The sequence below is a fragment of the Hypanus sabinus genome, chromosome 3, assembly GCF_030144855.1.
Source record: "Hypanus sabinus isolate sHypSab1 chromosome 3, sHypSab1.hap1, whole genome shotgun sequence".
In the NCBI taxonomy this organism is placed as follows: domain Eukaryota; kingdom Metazoa; phylum Chordata; class Chondrichthyes; order Myliobatiformes; family Dasyatidae; genus Hypanus; species Hypanus sabinus.
The window spans coordinates 77471445-77489254 of NC_082708.1; positions in this window are offsets into that span (position 1 = coordinate 77471445).

Below are 17810 nucleotides of genomic sequence, written 5' to 3' on the forward strand. Positions count from 1 at the left end.
TATCGGGTAGGAAACACTTGCTTGGATACATTGAAGGGAGGATTCTGGACTGATGCTGGAGATTGGAACTAGCTTGGTGGACAATGTGGTCAGGATGGTGTTGTAGAGTTAGAAGGTCTATATCCGTGCTATATTGCTGTATGACTCTGATCATGAACTATTTGAAAATGTCTTAAGTATTTCTAATAGTATAATTCATTTAAAATATTTCAGAAAGATCCATATCTTTCCTACCTTTTGATAGCCAGTTAAGCTGGGATATGCGGCTTAGCCGTCTTTTGAAATTTTGATTCATTTTTTGCCAGGAGGTTGGATTAACATTTGGGTAGCTCAGCTGGAGATGGTTTGGCTAACAAGTTACTGCTTTGGAGATCTGCTGAAAGTAAAGCTATTTAGTAGGTCAGCAACATGCAGGACAGCTTACTATTGACAGGCAATTGTAATAGAGCAGAAGGAACTGCATCTTGACTCTTCCTCTCCACTCAATGCTTGGTTGGATGTATTTTGTTCATATGGTACATGTTAATACTAAAATGAAAGTTATCCATATGAAATTAATTTAGAACAAAGAAATATAATGTCTAATCTGTATTGTATTGTATTTATTTATTTATTCGTGTTGGCTATATCTTTTGATATTTTTGCTTAATAAAATTTGCCAATTTCTATTTTGAGATTGCCATTATAGCAGCCTTTTTCAGGATATGTCTGGGGAAGTCAGGATTTCTACACTTTGTATAAAGGTAAAAAACAAAGAAACCAAAGTTATTACCCAAAGATATGAAGCTATTGTGAAAATCGTGACCAAAACTGATTAAGTAAAATGAAGCTCCACATGTCTAGAAGGATGGTGGATTATTTGGTAACAGTATTTTTTATTTATTTACAGCTTGGCAACTGGCTCTTCCAGCCCAATGTGCCTGCACCACCCAGGTGACCAATTAACCTACTAACTTGTATATCTTTGAGACGTGGGAGGAAACCAGAGCACTTGGAGGAAACCCATTCGGTCAGGAGGAGAATGAGCAAACTCCTTACAGACAGTGGGGGGAGTATGCTGTATATCAGTAAACAAAATATCTAAAGAGTGGATGGCTTGAAAATGATCTTGGTATTTTTCCCATCATCATTTGCAGAAGGTCATTTAAAATTAGCATTCTTGTGGCTTTGTCTTAAGCCTAATATTGGCATGCATCAGATCCCTTTCAGTAAACAATGAAGCTCAAACTCATAGAGGGCCTATAAATCAACCTCAGATTTACATTTCTATTTTCATAGGTTTTATTCTGCTTATTAGAAATCATTATTCTAATTATTCCACACCAGGGTGCTTCGGATCGGTATAGGATTTGGGAATCTAAATCATTTAAATGTTATTATTACTGCACTGAAGAAAACTGTACAGCAATGGCTGAATTTAACAATTTGTGGAATAAGATTTATTTATCTCACTTCAGCTGTTAAATGAGTGTCACTGGGCAAAAGTAATAGATGACAGCTTCTGTTTATCCATAAATCAGCAAGCATTTCTCCTGTTATTTCAAATCACTTGCACAGAGAAATTCCAATTGAAATCACCTTTAGGGCAGAACTACTTCTAGAAAACTTAGTAATTTACTGAGCCCTTTAGATTCAAGATGACATCGGTGAAATATAGTAATGGCAAGGAGTGGCTATTGATCCCCCATTTTAAAAGCTACTTTAAAACTACTTAGTGAGTGGTCTGTCTGCTCCAATAATATGCAGAATTGAGCTATGGTTCACATTTCAGGAGAACATTTGTCTTGACCACAAGATGGAGTCCTTGCCGCATAGTGCAGAAGATCTTCACAAAGACAAAACAGACTGGTCCTGTTCAACCTGCAGTATTCCGAGGAATGCTGATTTACACCCTAACAGAGCAGAAAGAGAAGGCTAACACAAGCTTTCAAAATATTGTAGATTGACTCAGCGTGCCTATTTATTTTGGATTATTTGGAATATTATATTATACATAATACATATCATTTTAAGATATTAATTTGTACAAAATGGATGAAAAGGTAAGGACAGCTGCAAGTTGCCCTGAATGGTTTGTTAGGCAATTCAGAGGATCAGCCATGTTACTCTGAATTCTAAGTTACTTATAGAGCAGCTCAAGTGAGGATTGAATATGACTTTATAAATTTCTCAGACCTGAATTCTGTTTTTAAACTGCTGCAGAGGGGTGGGCACAAGAACACAAACTAAACTAAACACTGGCTCTTATTTAAATAACTCCTGACACCCTGTAAGTTGAAGTTTCCCATGGGTGTTGCTGTACAATGGCAGAAATTTTGTGATCACCTATGCAAATAGTTACCAGATTGAGTTCAGTACCCACAGGGGAGGTCTAGAGCAGGATTTACCAAAATAAAATCAGACTATTTTCTGGGTTCACTTATTCTTCAAGAGGCATTTCACAGGCATAGGCGGTTTATATCTTACAAAAGCTAGTTATGGACCAATGACCTCGTTGGTCATTGGAGTGGGTTTAAGCTGACAACAGGTATAATATTGCAATATTACTGAAGTTGGGTAGAATTCCTAGCTCCATTGGAAAAGTTTTAACAGAAAACATCTTCAGAATCTTTCCACAAACGAGAAAATCTGCAGATGCTAGAAATCCAAGCCACACACACAGAATGCTGGAGGAACTCAGCAGTCCAGGCAGCTTCTATGGAAAAAAAGTACTGTCGACGTTTCAGGCCAAGACTCTTCAACAGGGCTGGAGAAAAAAAAATGAGCAGTGGATTTAAAAGGTGGGGGGAGGGCAGAGAGAAACACAAGGTGATGGGTAAAACTGACAGGGGCAGGGATGGAGTAAAGAGCTGGGAATTTGGTGAAAGAGATGCAGGGTTGGAGAAGGGGTAATCTAATCGAAGACAGAAGGCCATGGAAGAAATAAAAGGGGGAGGAGCACCAGAGGAGGCAATGGGTAGGCAAGGAGACGAGGTGAGAAAGGAAAAAGGGGATGGGGAATGGTGAAGGGAAGGGGCATTACTGGAAGTTAGAGTGTTCATGTCATCAGGTTGGAAGCTATCCAGATGGAATATAAGGTGTTCCTCTAACCTGAGTGTGGCCTCATTGCGACAGTAGAGGAAGCCATGGATTGACATATCACATTGACATGTGAGTGGGAAGTGGAATTAAAGTAGGTGGCCATTCGGAGATCCCACTTCTTCTGACAGACCAAGTGTAAGTGCTCGGTGAAGTTGTCTCCAAATCTACATCAGTCCACCCGAGGTACTGGACGCAGTATGTGACCCCAAAAGACTCACAGGTGAAGTGTCACCTCACCTGGAAGGACTGTTTAGGGCCCTGAATGGCAGTGAGAGAGAAGGTGTAGGGACAGGTGCAGCACTTGTTCGGCTTGCAATGATAAGTGCCAGGTGGAAGATCAGTGGGGAGGGACAAATGGACAAGGGAATCGCGTAGGGAGCAATCCCTGTGGAAAGCAGAAAGTGGGGTAGCAAGAAAAAGATGTGCTTGGTGGTGGGATCCCATTGGAGATGGCAGAAGTTCCAGAGAATTATGTGCTGGAGGTGGAGGCTGGTGGGGTGGTTTGTGAGAATAAGAGGAACCCTATCCCTGGTAGGGTGGCAGGAGGATGGGGTAAGAGCAGATATGCATGAAATGTGGTTGAGGGCAACGTTGAAGCTAGAGGAAGAGAAACCCCTTTCTTTGAAAAAGGAGGACATCTCCTTGATGGTGAGGAAGAGAAGTCCCTTTCTTTTAAAAAGGAGGACATTTCAGAATCTTCCCTTTTGTTTGAGGGCTGCTGAGGATACCTGGTGTGAGACTGACCTGCACCTCTCACCACTGTGAATGAAATTAAGTTGGCTGTTATCTGCTCCTCTTCATATCTGAAAGCATACTCTCAGGATTCGATGAACTTTAAAGATTTCTGAAAATTGCAATACTGAGTCAATTATATTACAAGTCAGTTTTGAGATACAATTGGTTGATTCTTAAGATTAGATTTCAAATCAGTGAAAAATACATGAAAACCTGAGTTACCTCATTCTCTTGTATTTTACATAATTAACTATGAAGGTTGGCTCTTTACCTTGATGCAACAAACGTGGCTACTCACACTAAGAATCTTGACTTTGTTATAAATGTACCACAGCTCTGAGGGGCCGAAGGAGCGGGAGCAGCCCCCTCCTTCCAGAGAATCGCAAGATTGCTATTAATTCGGGTCTCAGAAGTGAGAGACAATGCAACGGTTTTGGCCATTGTTCTTAGAGGCACCTGTGTGACGTGCATGTCCCTGCTACATGACAGCTACCATGGATATGGACACCCTCGGGCAATGTGGGGGTGGAGATTGCATCACCCTACTTTGATGGACATCTACAACTCTGCAAGTAAAGATAAAAGCAGACTGCAGGAGGCGATACCCCAGCAACGCACCAGAAGGAGACCCTCGCTCAGTGCTCCCGTGGCTGGAAGCCACTCAATGCCACGTGCGCTCCTAACTCCTTTGCCTGGGGACCGGGTGGCTGATAATACCGAGAAGGACTTCGAACTAACAACGGGGAAACAACGTTCACCTGATTTTACGGAGTGGCTTCATAAAGACCCGGGCAAGTTTTTTTTCGTTTTTCACCGATCCCTCTAAAACACGTGAAACCCAGCGATTCCCCGAAAGGCTAAAGTCTGCAGACTTCTGAGTGACTTTTATATTTCCAATGGACAAAAATATTATCCCCTAGACAACAGCCAAGATTACTTCTTAATGATGATTATTATTATACCCGCGCTTTAGATTGAGTATTGGTGACATGCATTATCTGAATGTTTGTATTAACCTTACTTTTGTGCCCCTTTATAAATAAAAATGTTCGAAAATAGTGCCATCAGACTTCAACAGTCCTCTCTATCTTTGCTAGTAAGTTATCCAGTTACGGGATATGTAACAACTTAAACCTAATTTTTCTGATTAAAAAACAATACAGCTATTCAGAGAGAATATTCAGAAGCTCTGTGCTGGGGAAAATGCTAGAGGTCAATGAAGCTATCAGGTAAAGTTAACATATATTGTGACAGAGAAATCATCTTTGGCCAATTTATTGGATATTTTATGAATTCATATGATGTGCCATGGATAAACAAAAACTGGTGGATTTCTATGATTTCCTGAAGGCATTTTCTGAGATGCCGCATCAATGGTTATAGCAGCAAATAAGATCAGGTACAGGACATAGCATACTGGCATGGGCGAAGATTCATTATCTAACATCAGCAGAGAGTAGGGCTCTCTTGTGGGCAAGATGTGAGCGTCAGGGATCAATGTTGGCACTTGAACTTTTTACAGTTCAGACACAAGGATAGGCAAATCATTAGGTTGCAAAGAGCACATCAGAAGGTTAGAAAGGCAAAACAGATAAATAGCTGCATAAATGAGACAGTGGCTTAAAAGCAGAAAACAGAGATTATAGGTAGGCAATTGTTTGTTTTCTGCTTGGACTGTGATCGATATTGGTATTGAGTTGGAGCTAGCGTTAGGATTAACATTTATTCATGAACATTGATTAAGTTCGTGAATCCAGTATGTCTGCAGAATAACATTTCTAAATAAGCAGATGACAAAATCCTTAGGGACATGTGTAAACCGTTGTAATAGGCTCTAGAAGGGCAGACAAGTAGCAGAGAGAATTTCATGCAGAAATGTATGAAGTGGTACACTTTGGCAGAAAAAGTTGGGTGCCAAGGTAGTGTAGTGGTTAATGTGATGCTAATACCATCTCAGAGCATTCCGGAGTTCACTCTGTAAGGAGTCTCTATACATCCTGCCCATGTAATGCTTCTAAAGATATAGGTTAATTGATCATTGTAAATGGTCATGTGATTAGGTTAGGGTTAATTGGGGTTGTAGGGTTGCTGGGATAGCGTTGCTTGAAGGGCTGGAGAGGCCTAGTCCATATTGTATTGCTAAATAAATCAATAAATAATGAGGAAAGACAATATAGACCATTCTAAAAGGGAGAAAGAAACTTGAGTGTGCACCCGCATCAATTCTTGAAAGAGTTAGAGTGTTGAGAAAATTGATAGTAAAGCATAAAGAGCATTTTGATTTACAGATGAGAAGTTACATTGAATGTGTACGAAACAGTTCAGCATTGTGTCCAAGTCTGAACACATTAATATCAGTTAAGATCTGACGTCCTGGACATGATGTGAAAGAGACATCGAGATCTAGATCCAGGGATGATGGAGATGATGGATTTCAGAAGGAAAGTTGGGCTGGAGGGGCTAGGATTGTTCTCCTTGGAGAAAGGCAGATCCGAAGAAGTTTTAATAGAAGTGTGGAAGAGCATGACCTCATTGGATAAGGCAGTGGAAACATATTTCCATCAGTAAATGATTCAAGAAGCCAGGGCACATTTAAAACTTAGGGCAAAAAGTACAAATGGAATCTTCAGAACCATGTTTTTTTTAATCAAAGCAGCGAGAACATGGAATTCACTCCCTATAAGACAGCAAAAAGAGAAGTAATTGGTGCTTCAAAAATAAATTGTTTGATTACTTGAGAGAGTGGGTAATGGGGAAAATGGAGCGATGAATGGTGGCAAAAACTGATGAGATTGTTTTGCATGGATGCAGCTTAGACTTCATGGGCGGAACGATTTCCTAATCTGCCTTAATTCAATGAAATGCTGAATTTTAAATCTGATTTGTGCCTTTCTTGACTACAGTGGCTGATCATGAACACTCGTAAGGATGTTTCCAGTGATATTTATGAGTATTTCATGCATTACATTTCAACATGTATTTCAGAATGTAATTTTGCCTATTCATTCTTTTGCCAGTCTGGTGTGACACTTGCCAGCGTGTATTATTGATTCTTCATTGCCTTGAAATGAATTGTCTGCCATTTGAGAAGGCATTAGGAGATATGGAGTTTATCAATTAGAGTTGGTATATCAGTTGGTATATTGCCACATGTGCAGAAGTACAATGTAAAACTCACCTTTCATTCTGTCCAACACACACAAAATGCTGGAAGAACTCAACCATTCAGGATGCATCTATAAAGGGAAATAAAACAGTCGTCATTTTGGGCCAAGTCCCATCAAGTTGTAATTAGAGCCGGATCTGATTGCATAGTCTATAGTGTAAAGGGAATAAAGTAGGGGCTGTGGTGCACTAGTGTTGAAGATAATCATGGCAGACGTGTTGGTGACTGTCCTTACTGATTTCAATCTGCTGGTCAAAAAGTCAAAGATATGGAGGTTGCATATGGAGGTGTTGAGTTCAGGGGTTTGGAATTATAGTACTAAATTCAGGGCTGTAGTCAATAAACAAATCTTAACACAAGTGTCTTTACTGCCCAGATGCCCAGAGATGAGTGTAGGGTCAAATGGATGGTATCTGCCTGTTTTGGCAGCAGGCACATTACAGTAGCTGAGGTTTTCTGGGAGACTGGGTTTAGTACAGGACATGACCAGCTTCTGAAAGCTTTTCATGGTGATGGATATCAGAGGCACTGGGCAGTATTCATTTAACCTTGTTTTGCTTAGGTACTCAGGGTGTGCGCAGCACAACTGGCAGGTGTGTTTACTGATATTTTTAATCTCTCCCTCTCCCAGTGTAGAGTGCCTCCTGCTTCAAATTATCCACCATTGTCCCTGTACCAAAAAAGACCAAGGCAACATGCCTGAACAACTGGCGTCCTGTCGCACTCACCTCAATAATAAGTAAATGCTTTGAGAGGCTGGTCAAGGATTACATCTGCAGCTTGCTACCACCCAAACTGGGCCGCCTACAATTTGCCTACCGACACAACCGATCGACAGAAGACACAATAGCCACTGCTCTACATACCATCTTTACACATCTGGAGAAGAAGGATGCTTATGAGAGAAAGCTGTTCTCGGACTATAGTTCAGCATTCAACACCATAGTTCCATCCAGGCTCGACAAGAAGCTCAGAGACCTCGGCCTTCACCCTGCCTTGTGCAGCTGGATCCTGGACTTCCTGTCAGTCCACCAGTAGATTGTAAGAGTGGGCTCCCTCACCCCCAAACCCTCTGAGTCTCAATACAGGAGCCCCTCAGGGCTGCATAGTGAGTCCCCTCCTTTACTCAATTTGCCGACACTATGTTGATTAGCCTTATCTCAAACAATAACAAGGTGGCCTATAGGGAAGAAGTCATCTATGACACAGTGGTATCAAGAAAACAACCTCTCTCTCAATGTATCAAAAACAAAGGAGCTGGTTGTGGATTACAGGAGGAATGGAGAAGGGCTAACCCCTATTGACATCAATGGATCTGGGGTTGAGAGAGTAAACAGCTTCAAGTTCCTCGGCATCTACATCACTAAGGATCTCATGAGGTCTGTACACACCAGCTCTGTGATGAAAAAAGCATAACATCACCTCTTTCACCTCTGATGATTAAGGAAGTTTGGTATGGGCCCCCAAATCCTAAGAATTTTCTACAGGAGCACAATTGAGAGTATCCTGAATGGCTGCATCACTGCCTGGTATGGGAACTGTACCTCCCTTAATCGCAGGACTCTGTAGTTGTGAACTTCCCATGATTCAGGACACTTACGAGGACAGGTGTGTAAAAAGGTCCCGTAGGATCACTGGGGACCTAAGTCACCCCAACCACAATCTATTCCAGCTGCTACCATCCAGGAAGCAGTACCACAGCATAAAAGCCAGGACCGACAGGCTCCGGGACAACTTTATCCACCAGGCCTTCAGACTGATGAACTCACGCTGATTTGAGAGTATATTACATTGACTGTTCTACTTACAATAAATTATTATATATTACTATGATTGCACATGGCACATTTAAATGGAGGCGTAATGTAAGGATTTTTACTCCTCATGCATGTGAAGGATGTAAGAAATAAAGTCAATTCAATTCAATGATAGTTGATTTCTTAAAGCAGGTGGAAATCTCAGTTTGAATCTGGGAGAGGCTAAAAATATATGCAAATACCCCCCAGCTGATCTTTACAGGATTCAAGGACATCTGGGCTAGATGCTGTCTGCAGGTTCATTCTCTAGAAAACTGTTCTTTATGTCCACAGCTCTAATTTAAGAAAGAAGTTTCACATCACTTCAGCCTTAACCCTCCTATATCTCCCCATAACAGATACAAGCAAGGGCATGCTGTCAACATTTTCCTAAGTAAGGATAATTTAAACATTCTTTTGAGGCTGGCAGCTTCTGATTTTACCAGCTCAGGACACTTGGTGCCTGAAGGGAGGCCAGGATGCTGGTGGAGTCAAGGTAAGTACCATTTGGGCCAGGAGAAACATCCAAGCTTCCTCAGTCTCCATATCTGGTCAGCTTCCAAGGATCTCCAGGAACTGGCAAGTGCAAACACTCACCTGCTCTCGTAGCTTTCTGTGGTGTGTTCTATACATAATTGAAAGCCAGGGCAATTATACAGGCCAACTACCAGGTGAAAATCTCATTGTGTGGGATTAAAATTTCTTTGCATGAGGGATACATTGACTTCAGCTTGAAAATTGACACTTCTGCTCCTACCCATTAAAAGATAAAACCATTTAGATCATAACTATAGAAGATAAAAAAAACAGATCAAAGTGCCCTTCTCTTATGCTAGCTCCCTAAAGTAAACTTTGATGGCAATGGAAAAGCGATGCCTGCACGTCCAGGATTCTCTACCCTGTATTGTTAATATGGAGCTGCCCAATTCAGTGATAAAAGAAACTTGCATTTATAGAACATCAACAGATCCTGCAAACCTAGTCAGAAGTTTCAGAGGTAGAATTTGCTGGGTGTTGTGGACCTACAGTGTGGTTCTGGGTTGAATTTTGCTGGTATTCGGAGAAGGAGTAGGAGTGTCTGGCAGAATTTGCCTGGTCCTGCAGGGCTGCAGTGTGAATCTGGGACAGGTGTGGCTGGTAGTTGAGGTAGTTAACATATTGCATCAAAAACGCCATTTAAATGAACAGCAGGAGGCAACTGAAAACCCACACGTTATTAACAAAAATAGAGTGCATTAAAGTGGAGGTTTGCACTCAAACCAAGAATGGGGATAATGGGTAAGGTAAGCCATTTGGCAAGATGTGATCAGAGTTGTTTCCAGGGATCTGTACTGGACAGCTGGTTTTGCGGCTACACGGTAAGTGCTACATATCTAAATTTGCTGATAACATTGTGTGGCTAATTGAGTGGTAAGGTAGGACCATAAAGTAACCCCAATGAATTATTAATTCCTTGGGCAGGTGATCAGTGCAGGCAAATATGAGATCATCCACTTGAAATCAAGCAAGCTGATCTGAAGTTCAGAGCTGTGGAGGAGTAACAAGATTGTCCAAGTTAAAAAAAAGTGGAGGTGAGGCTCACAGTCACTTACATAGAACAGTTCTGCACTGGACAGGCCACTCGGTCCAAAATGTTGTGCCGATCTTGATGCCAACTTATACTAAATGTCTTTCTCCTGTGCTTCATCCATATTCCTCCACTCCCTTTACATGCACATGTCTATCTAAATGGCAGACTCCAAACTACCTGCTTCCACTGCTGCCCTAGTAACCTATTCCAGGCACCTTAGCACTCTGTTAAAACAACTGCAGGTCACCTTTATGCTTTCCCTCATTAATCTTAAACACATGTCCTTTGGAATTCAACGTTTCTACTCTGGAGAAGGATTCCCATTGTCTAACTTATGCCACAATTTAATACTTTTTAAATCCCCATCAATCTCCTCACTTGTTTTTTTTTCAATTTTCTAACATATACACTATCAGAATTTATCCACCTTCTGCTTTCAGAAGACCCAGAATGACCTCCACCTTTATCTCAACATGTCTCAGTATATCAACATGCCCAACTGTTTTCACTATCCTCCAAATCTTTCTCCTCTGTAAGTACCAACGCAAAGTACTTATTTAATACCTCAGCACTTGCTCTGACTTCAAGTACCACTTTCATCTTTTATTCTGGAAGGGACCCACCATCTCCGTAGTTGTCCTCTTTCTTAGTTCGAGTACAAATGCCTTGGAATTTATCTTTGACCATGCTCACCAATGACATTTCTGGCCTCTTTTTGCCTCCCTAGTCACCTGCTTGAGCACTTTCTTTATATTTTACAGTGGGTCAGTCCCATTTTAGCTTGTGCTGCTTTTTCCTTCCTAAATTTAGGACCTCAGGTCACCTAAAGGTCCTTTCCATTAATATCCTTGTCCTTTCTCCTTACTGTGTGCCGTATAGATCAGTGGTAGAACCGCAACTGTTCATAATATACATTAACGATCTGTAAGAGGGGACCGAGTGTAGTGTATCTAAGTTTGTTGATGATACTAAATTGAGTGAAAAAGCAAGTTGTGCAGAAGATACAGAAAGTCTGTAGAGAGATATAGATAGGTTATGTGAGTGGGCAAGGGTCTGGCAGATTGAGTACAATGTTGGTAAATGTGAGGTCATCCTCTTCGGAAGGAATAAAGGAAGATCAGATTATTATTTAAATAGTAAAAGATTGCAACATACTGCTGTGCAGAAGGACTTGGGAGTACTTGTGCATGAATCACAAAAGGTTGGTTTGCAGGTGCAGCAGGCTATCAAGAAGGCACATGGAATGTTGGCCTTCATTGCTAGAGGGATTGAATTTAAGAGCAGGGAGGTTATGCTGCAACTGTACAGGGTACTGGTGAGGCCGCATCTGGACTGCTACTTGCCGTTCTGGTCTTACTTGAAGAAGGATATACTGGCTTTGGAGGCGGTGCAGAGGAGGTTCACCAGGTTGATACCAGAGATGAGTGGATTAGGTGACGAGGAGAGGATGAGTCACCTGGGACTGCACTCACTGGAGTTCAGAAGAATGAGAGGAGATCTTGTAGAAACATAAAATTACAAAAAGGACGGATAAGATAGAGGCGGGAAAGTTGTTTCCAGTGATTGGTTAGACTAGAACTAGAGGACATAGCCTCAAGATTCAGGAGATTAGATTTAGGACAAAGGAACTGCTTTCCCAAAGAGTGTGAATCTGTGGAATTCTCTGCCCAATGAAGCAGTGGAGGCTACCTCAGTAAATATATTTAAGACAAGGTTGGACAGATATTTGCACAGTAGGGGAATTAAGGGTTATGGGGGAAACGGCAGGTAGATGGAGATGAACCCATGGCCAAATTAGCCATGATCTTATTGAATGCTGGGGCAGGGTCGAAGTGTTAGATGGCCTACTCCTACTCCTATTTGTTATGTTCTTAAGTTCTTACGGGAAAAATGTTGACCTTGAACTTTGAACAGCTGATCTTTAAGCAAATCCTGACAGCAGCTGCCCCAATCAGTGTCCCTTAACTCCTGTATTATCCTGTTGTAATATACTGTTCCCCCGTTGAATACCTTCCTGCAAGATAAGATTTTACTGGGGCCTATTACTATTTTGAGACAATGAGATGTGGTCACTAAATGTTCACACACTGTTCGGTCTGTCACCTGGCCTGGTTTATTTCCCAAACTAGGCTGAGAATACTTTTCCCTCTAGATATACTATTTCAAGAACTACTTTTGGATGTGCAGATGAAACCCAGCCCATTTAAGCCTCTTGTACTAAGGAAATTCCAACTCAATACTAGGGAAGTTAGAATCCCGCACTCTGACAGCCCTATTGTGTTAGAAATTGTTAACACTAGTGTATGATGGGATACTTGACCATTCTGGGACAGCTGTGCTTAAGACTTCTGGTGCGTGTTGAGAAATAACCTTGGATGATAAGCACAGTACCTGAAACTCCAATAACTAAGATACTAGGCCCCTGAAACCAGGAGGGAGGTTGCCTCTGGGGGTAAATTATAAGTCCTGATAACAGGAAGCAGGAAGAACTGTTAGACTCATGCTGAGAGATAATTGACATGTCTTTTAAATGATTGATCATGTACTGACTGTGGGATGCCAGACAAAGTTATGTGAAGTTGTTGTCTTGCTGTATAAGTATAAACTCCGTACAACCTAAAATTGGAATTCTGGTGGCAGTGGAGACTGCTGCAGACTCTCCACGATATCATGTTAATAAACTCTTAAAACAAAACTTGAAGTCACTCTGGTATTCTTAGTTAGTGTTTCCACAACACCTATTGTTTCTGCTGCTTTCCATAATCTGTCCACGTATCTGATCCTCCACCTCCCGGTACTTATATTCTGTGAGACAGTGCACCATCCTGGAGTCCCAATTGCAGTGACAGAAGCACTTACCTGCGCCCCTTACTATTGTCCCCTATCTCTATTGTTTTGCCTGATATCACCCATCCCTTCTTTGCATCAGAGTCAGGTATGGCACCAATGACCCAGTTACTGATGCTGGCCTCTGAGAGGTCACTCCCAAACAGCATCCAAAGAGAGGGGAACACTGCCTACTCCCCTTACTTCTCCAGGTGGTTATCATCTGTGCATAGCCTGCACCCTAGGTGTGGCCACCTAACCAAAATCTTCATCTATGATATCCTCAGAACCCCAGATAATCCAGAGTACATCGAACTGTATCTCCAACTCCTTGAGCTGGTCTGTCAGGACCTGCAGCTGAGTATGCTCTCCAAAGATGAAGTTATCAGGGATACCATGAGTTTCCCTGACTTCCTACATCTCGCAGAAGGAGCAACCCACTGCCTTGACTGCCATTTTGTCTTCGCTAAGTCAATGGTCACAGATTAACATAAAAATAAAATCCTTATATTCTCTGCCCTTACCAGAGCCTCAGTTTCCCCACTCTTACACTGGCCCAGTCTCACAATAACCATTCCATAATAGTCATGCTGCTTTACCCAACCATTGGTTGAGTGAGGTTTGGCAATCAGAAACAGCATTAAAATAAACAAAGCTGCTGCCTCTTCCCCTTTGCTTCTCTTCCATTCTATGGCAGATGGTTGTGGAGGTTACATCAATGGGGAAATTTAAAGAGAAAATAAATATGCTTTTGGAAAGTCTGAGAATTTAGACACTGAGGAGTAGATGAGGGCCAGCACAAATCAGCCATAATCAAATTGAAGAGTAGACTTAAGGGGCTGAATGGCTTACTCCTCCTCCTACTTTCTTGTAAATAGCTGACAATGAATTTTTCAGAAGAAAAAGGAAGGTAAGATTCAAAAGAAATAACAAAGAGGATAAAGATATAAGAAATGAAAAATGTGCTAAAATCTCAAATAAGCGTTACTATTACAAGTAATGTGATTTCTTATTTTTAAGAGTTTAATTTTGAGGGCCAAGGAGATTGATTAGGTGCAACTAAGACACAATATGCCATTAGTAATCACCTTTACTTCAAAGATTAAAGTAAATTTATTATCAAGATATGTCACTATATAGCACCCCGACTTCTTACAAGCATACTCATTAAATCCAATAGCCATAATAGAATCAGGGAAGGACCTCACCTAACAGGGTGGACAGCCAGTGTGCAAAAGACATCAAACTTTGTAAATACAAATGAATAAAAAAGAAGTAATACTAAGAATAAATAAATAAGTGATAAATATTGAGTACATGAGATGAAGAGTCCCAGAAGTGAGTCCATAGGTTGTGGGAACATTTCAATGATAGGGCAAGTGAAGTTGAGTGAAGTTATCCCCCTTGGTTCACAAGCCTGATAGTTGAGGGGTAAAAACTGTTCCTGAACCTGGTGGTGTGAGTCCTGAGGATCTAAACCTTCTTCCTGATGGCAGCAGCAAGAAGGGAGCATGAACTGGGTGGTGGGAGTCGTGGGTGATGGATGCAGTTTCCTGCAACAATGCTCCATGTGGATGTGCTCAATGGTGGGGAGGGCTTTAACTGTGATGGACTGGGCAATATCTAGTACTTCTTGTAGGATTTTCTACTGGTGTGTCCATTCCAGGCTGTGATGCAGCCAATCAATAATATCTACATTACACATCTATAGAAGTTTCTCGAAGTTTTAGCTGTCATGCCACATCTTCACAAACTTCTAAGGAAGTAAAGGCACTGCCATGCACTTACATGCTGGGCTCAGGACAGGCCCTCTGAAATGAAAACACTGAGGAATTTAAAACTGTTGATCTTCTCCACCTCTGATCCTGCAAAGAGGATTGGCTCATGGACCTCCAGTTTCCTCTTCCTGAAGTGAATATTCAGCTATTAGAGAGAATGTCCTAATATATTCTGACAAGAGTAAGTTACAAGTAAATACATTTAAAATGATTTATTGGCAAGCCTGTGAGCAAAATATCAGTACTGTTCAGGTTCAATAGTAGTAGAGTATCTCTTGACAGAAGCTTCTTGATTATGCATGCATAATTACAAAATTATAGCTGAATTTACTTTTTAACAACATTGAGAGCAAAATAATGGCCTTCCAGTAAGGAAAACAGTCATCCTTCACCAGTGTGCCTTAAATATAATCCATATTTTCAAAGTTCAAAGTAAATTTATTATCAAATTACATACGTGACACATTTTCTTGAGGGAATTCACAATAAATACAAAGAAATACAATGAAAAACTAAACACAAATACAGACAAACAACCAATGTGCAAAAGGCAACAAATTGTGCAAATACAAAAAGAAAAACATAGTAATAATAGCTATCTGAGTAATAAATCATATTGAGAACAGGAGTTACAGAAACCTTGAAAGTGAGTCAATTGGCTGTGGAATCAGTTCAGTATTGGGCTGAGCGAAGTTATCCACTCTGATTCAGGAGCCTGATAATGGAGGGGCAATAACAGTTCCTGAACCTGATGGTGTAGGACCTAAGGGTCCTGTACCTCCTTTTGATGACAGTGACAAGAAGAGATGGTGGATGGTGGAGTCCTTGATGGTCAATGCTGTTTTCCTTTGACAGCGTTCCTTGGAGATGTGCTCAATGGTAGTGTGGGCTTTACCTGTGATGGACTGAGATTGTGATGGATTTTCACTGTCCAGGGCCAGGGGTCTTTCTTTTTTCCCCGAGTTTAGCTTTTTAACATATCAGCTGAAACTTACAGAGAGCAAAGTGTTGCTTCTTGAGTAAGTTAAACTTCCAACCAATGTTCTTTGTTCAGCTTCTTGTCTTAAAAGGGAGCTAGTCTTCAGTTCTTAACGTAAATGTCAAGCAGTAATTGGTAATTAGTCTGAAGTTAAAGGACAGCTTTGCAAACAAGCAGTGTTTATACAAGGTGCTGGACCACAGCACTTGCACTGACATCTTGAGATTTCCAGTGTAAGGGAATGGGGTTATTAATTGGGCTTGTTTCAAACCAGACAACATGGCTAAATTATTTAGTTCAAGGAAGTTTGCAAACCAGATTGATAATGATCATTGAGCACATTAGTATTATAGTTGGTCATGGTTAAATGTCACATGATTCGGCTAGGTTTAAATTGGGGCATTGCTGGGCAGCACTGCTCGAAGGGCCTATTCTGCACTGTAACTCAATAAATAAATAAGAAACTGTAGCTGATCTGTTAATAGTTGGAAGGCTTATGTGCTCAGAAAGTCAGCCTCACAGCACTAATTGTGAGAATCTGGCAAATCTGTTCCCAGCAGCTTTTAGACCACCTGTGTGAAAAGGTAGTATCACTTGTGTGTGAAGTCTCCAAAGTCACATAAAAACATTGTAAATGTAGAAAGCAGTCAGACTTACTAGGAATGGTCAAAGAACAGCAGGAAGGATGACAGAAAGATAGGGTGAATGAGAAGCCATTCCTCTGCCTTCAATTTCTGCAACTTGTTGGAATGTATTTTTACCTTATGTGTTTTGGAAGTCCTTTGTGCTTTAGAAATTGTTCATAATTAGGAAATCTTCTATAAGGTGGAAATCCTCTGTAAGTTTTAAATGTGCTTTAAGAATTTTGTCTGGATTTCAACATGTATCACTAAAAATAAATGAACTGTGTTTGAACTACTTTGTCAGCTGGAAGAATCTCCTCCTTAATAAAGAGGGGGACAAACTCTCAAATAGTGAATATTGGCTGTTAATCATGCTGTAGAGGTTAAACAGGGAAGAGTTATAGCTATAGCTCTAGCTTATAGCGTAGCTATAGCTTAACCTCCCTTTATTGAGGACATCCATAACTATCTATATCAGTTAGTGCTTAAGGTCTGGACTTAGAACTTCAGGGTCATTGAAGCCAATACCATCACAGTTGGTACCTGAAGCGTTCATGTTATACCAGAAGTATTATTTTAGAAAGAATTATTACTTAGTGGTAGTCCAGCTCAGAGAGCTCTTGACAAGCGCGACAGCGCTCCACCTAGTACTATAAAAAGGCCAACATCCTTGTTTCCAGCAGTTGCGCAGGCAAATACTGGTCAATGTTATGGAACTGTTACTAATATAGCAAAAATATTGGATAAAACCCCTGATGCTCTTCAGATTGAACATGATGAATGTTGTATTCAGTGACTGGAATGTTGAAGCTATAGAACAGAGTAGGATGCAGATTAGACAGACTAAACCCAGCTGTACGATCCTGTCATGTTGTTACAGGTGCAGACATTTCAATTCTAAATGATAATACTCAAAGGGGGCCAACAAGGGAAACTAAAATTGCAGGCATTCATGGAAATGGGGAAGTGTGCCCAACTAATAAAGCTCCTATGAGAATAAGCACAGTTGACAATTGAACCGAGACCTTCGGTAGGGTATCACCCCCAAACATCAACTGTACTTTTTTTTTCCATAGATGCTGCCTGGTCTGCTGAGTTCCTCCTGCATTTTGTGCATGTTGTTTGGATTTCCAGCATCTGCAGATTTCCTCTTGTTTATAAAGTTCCTGTGGAGTTATGTATATGGGATTAAACAAACTATAGAAGTAGTCATAAAGTCTTTACAGCAGCTTGCCCCAGATTGCACTAAACTAGCA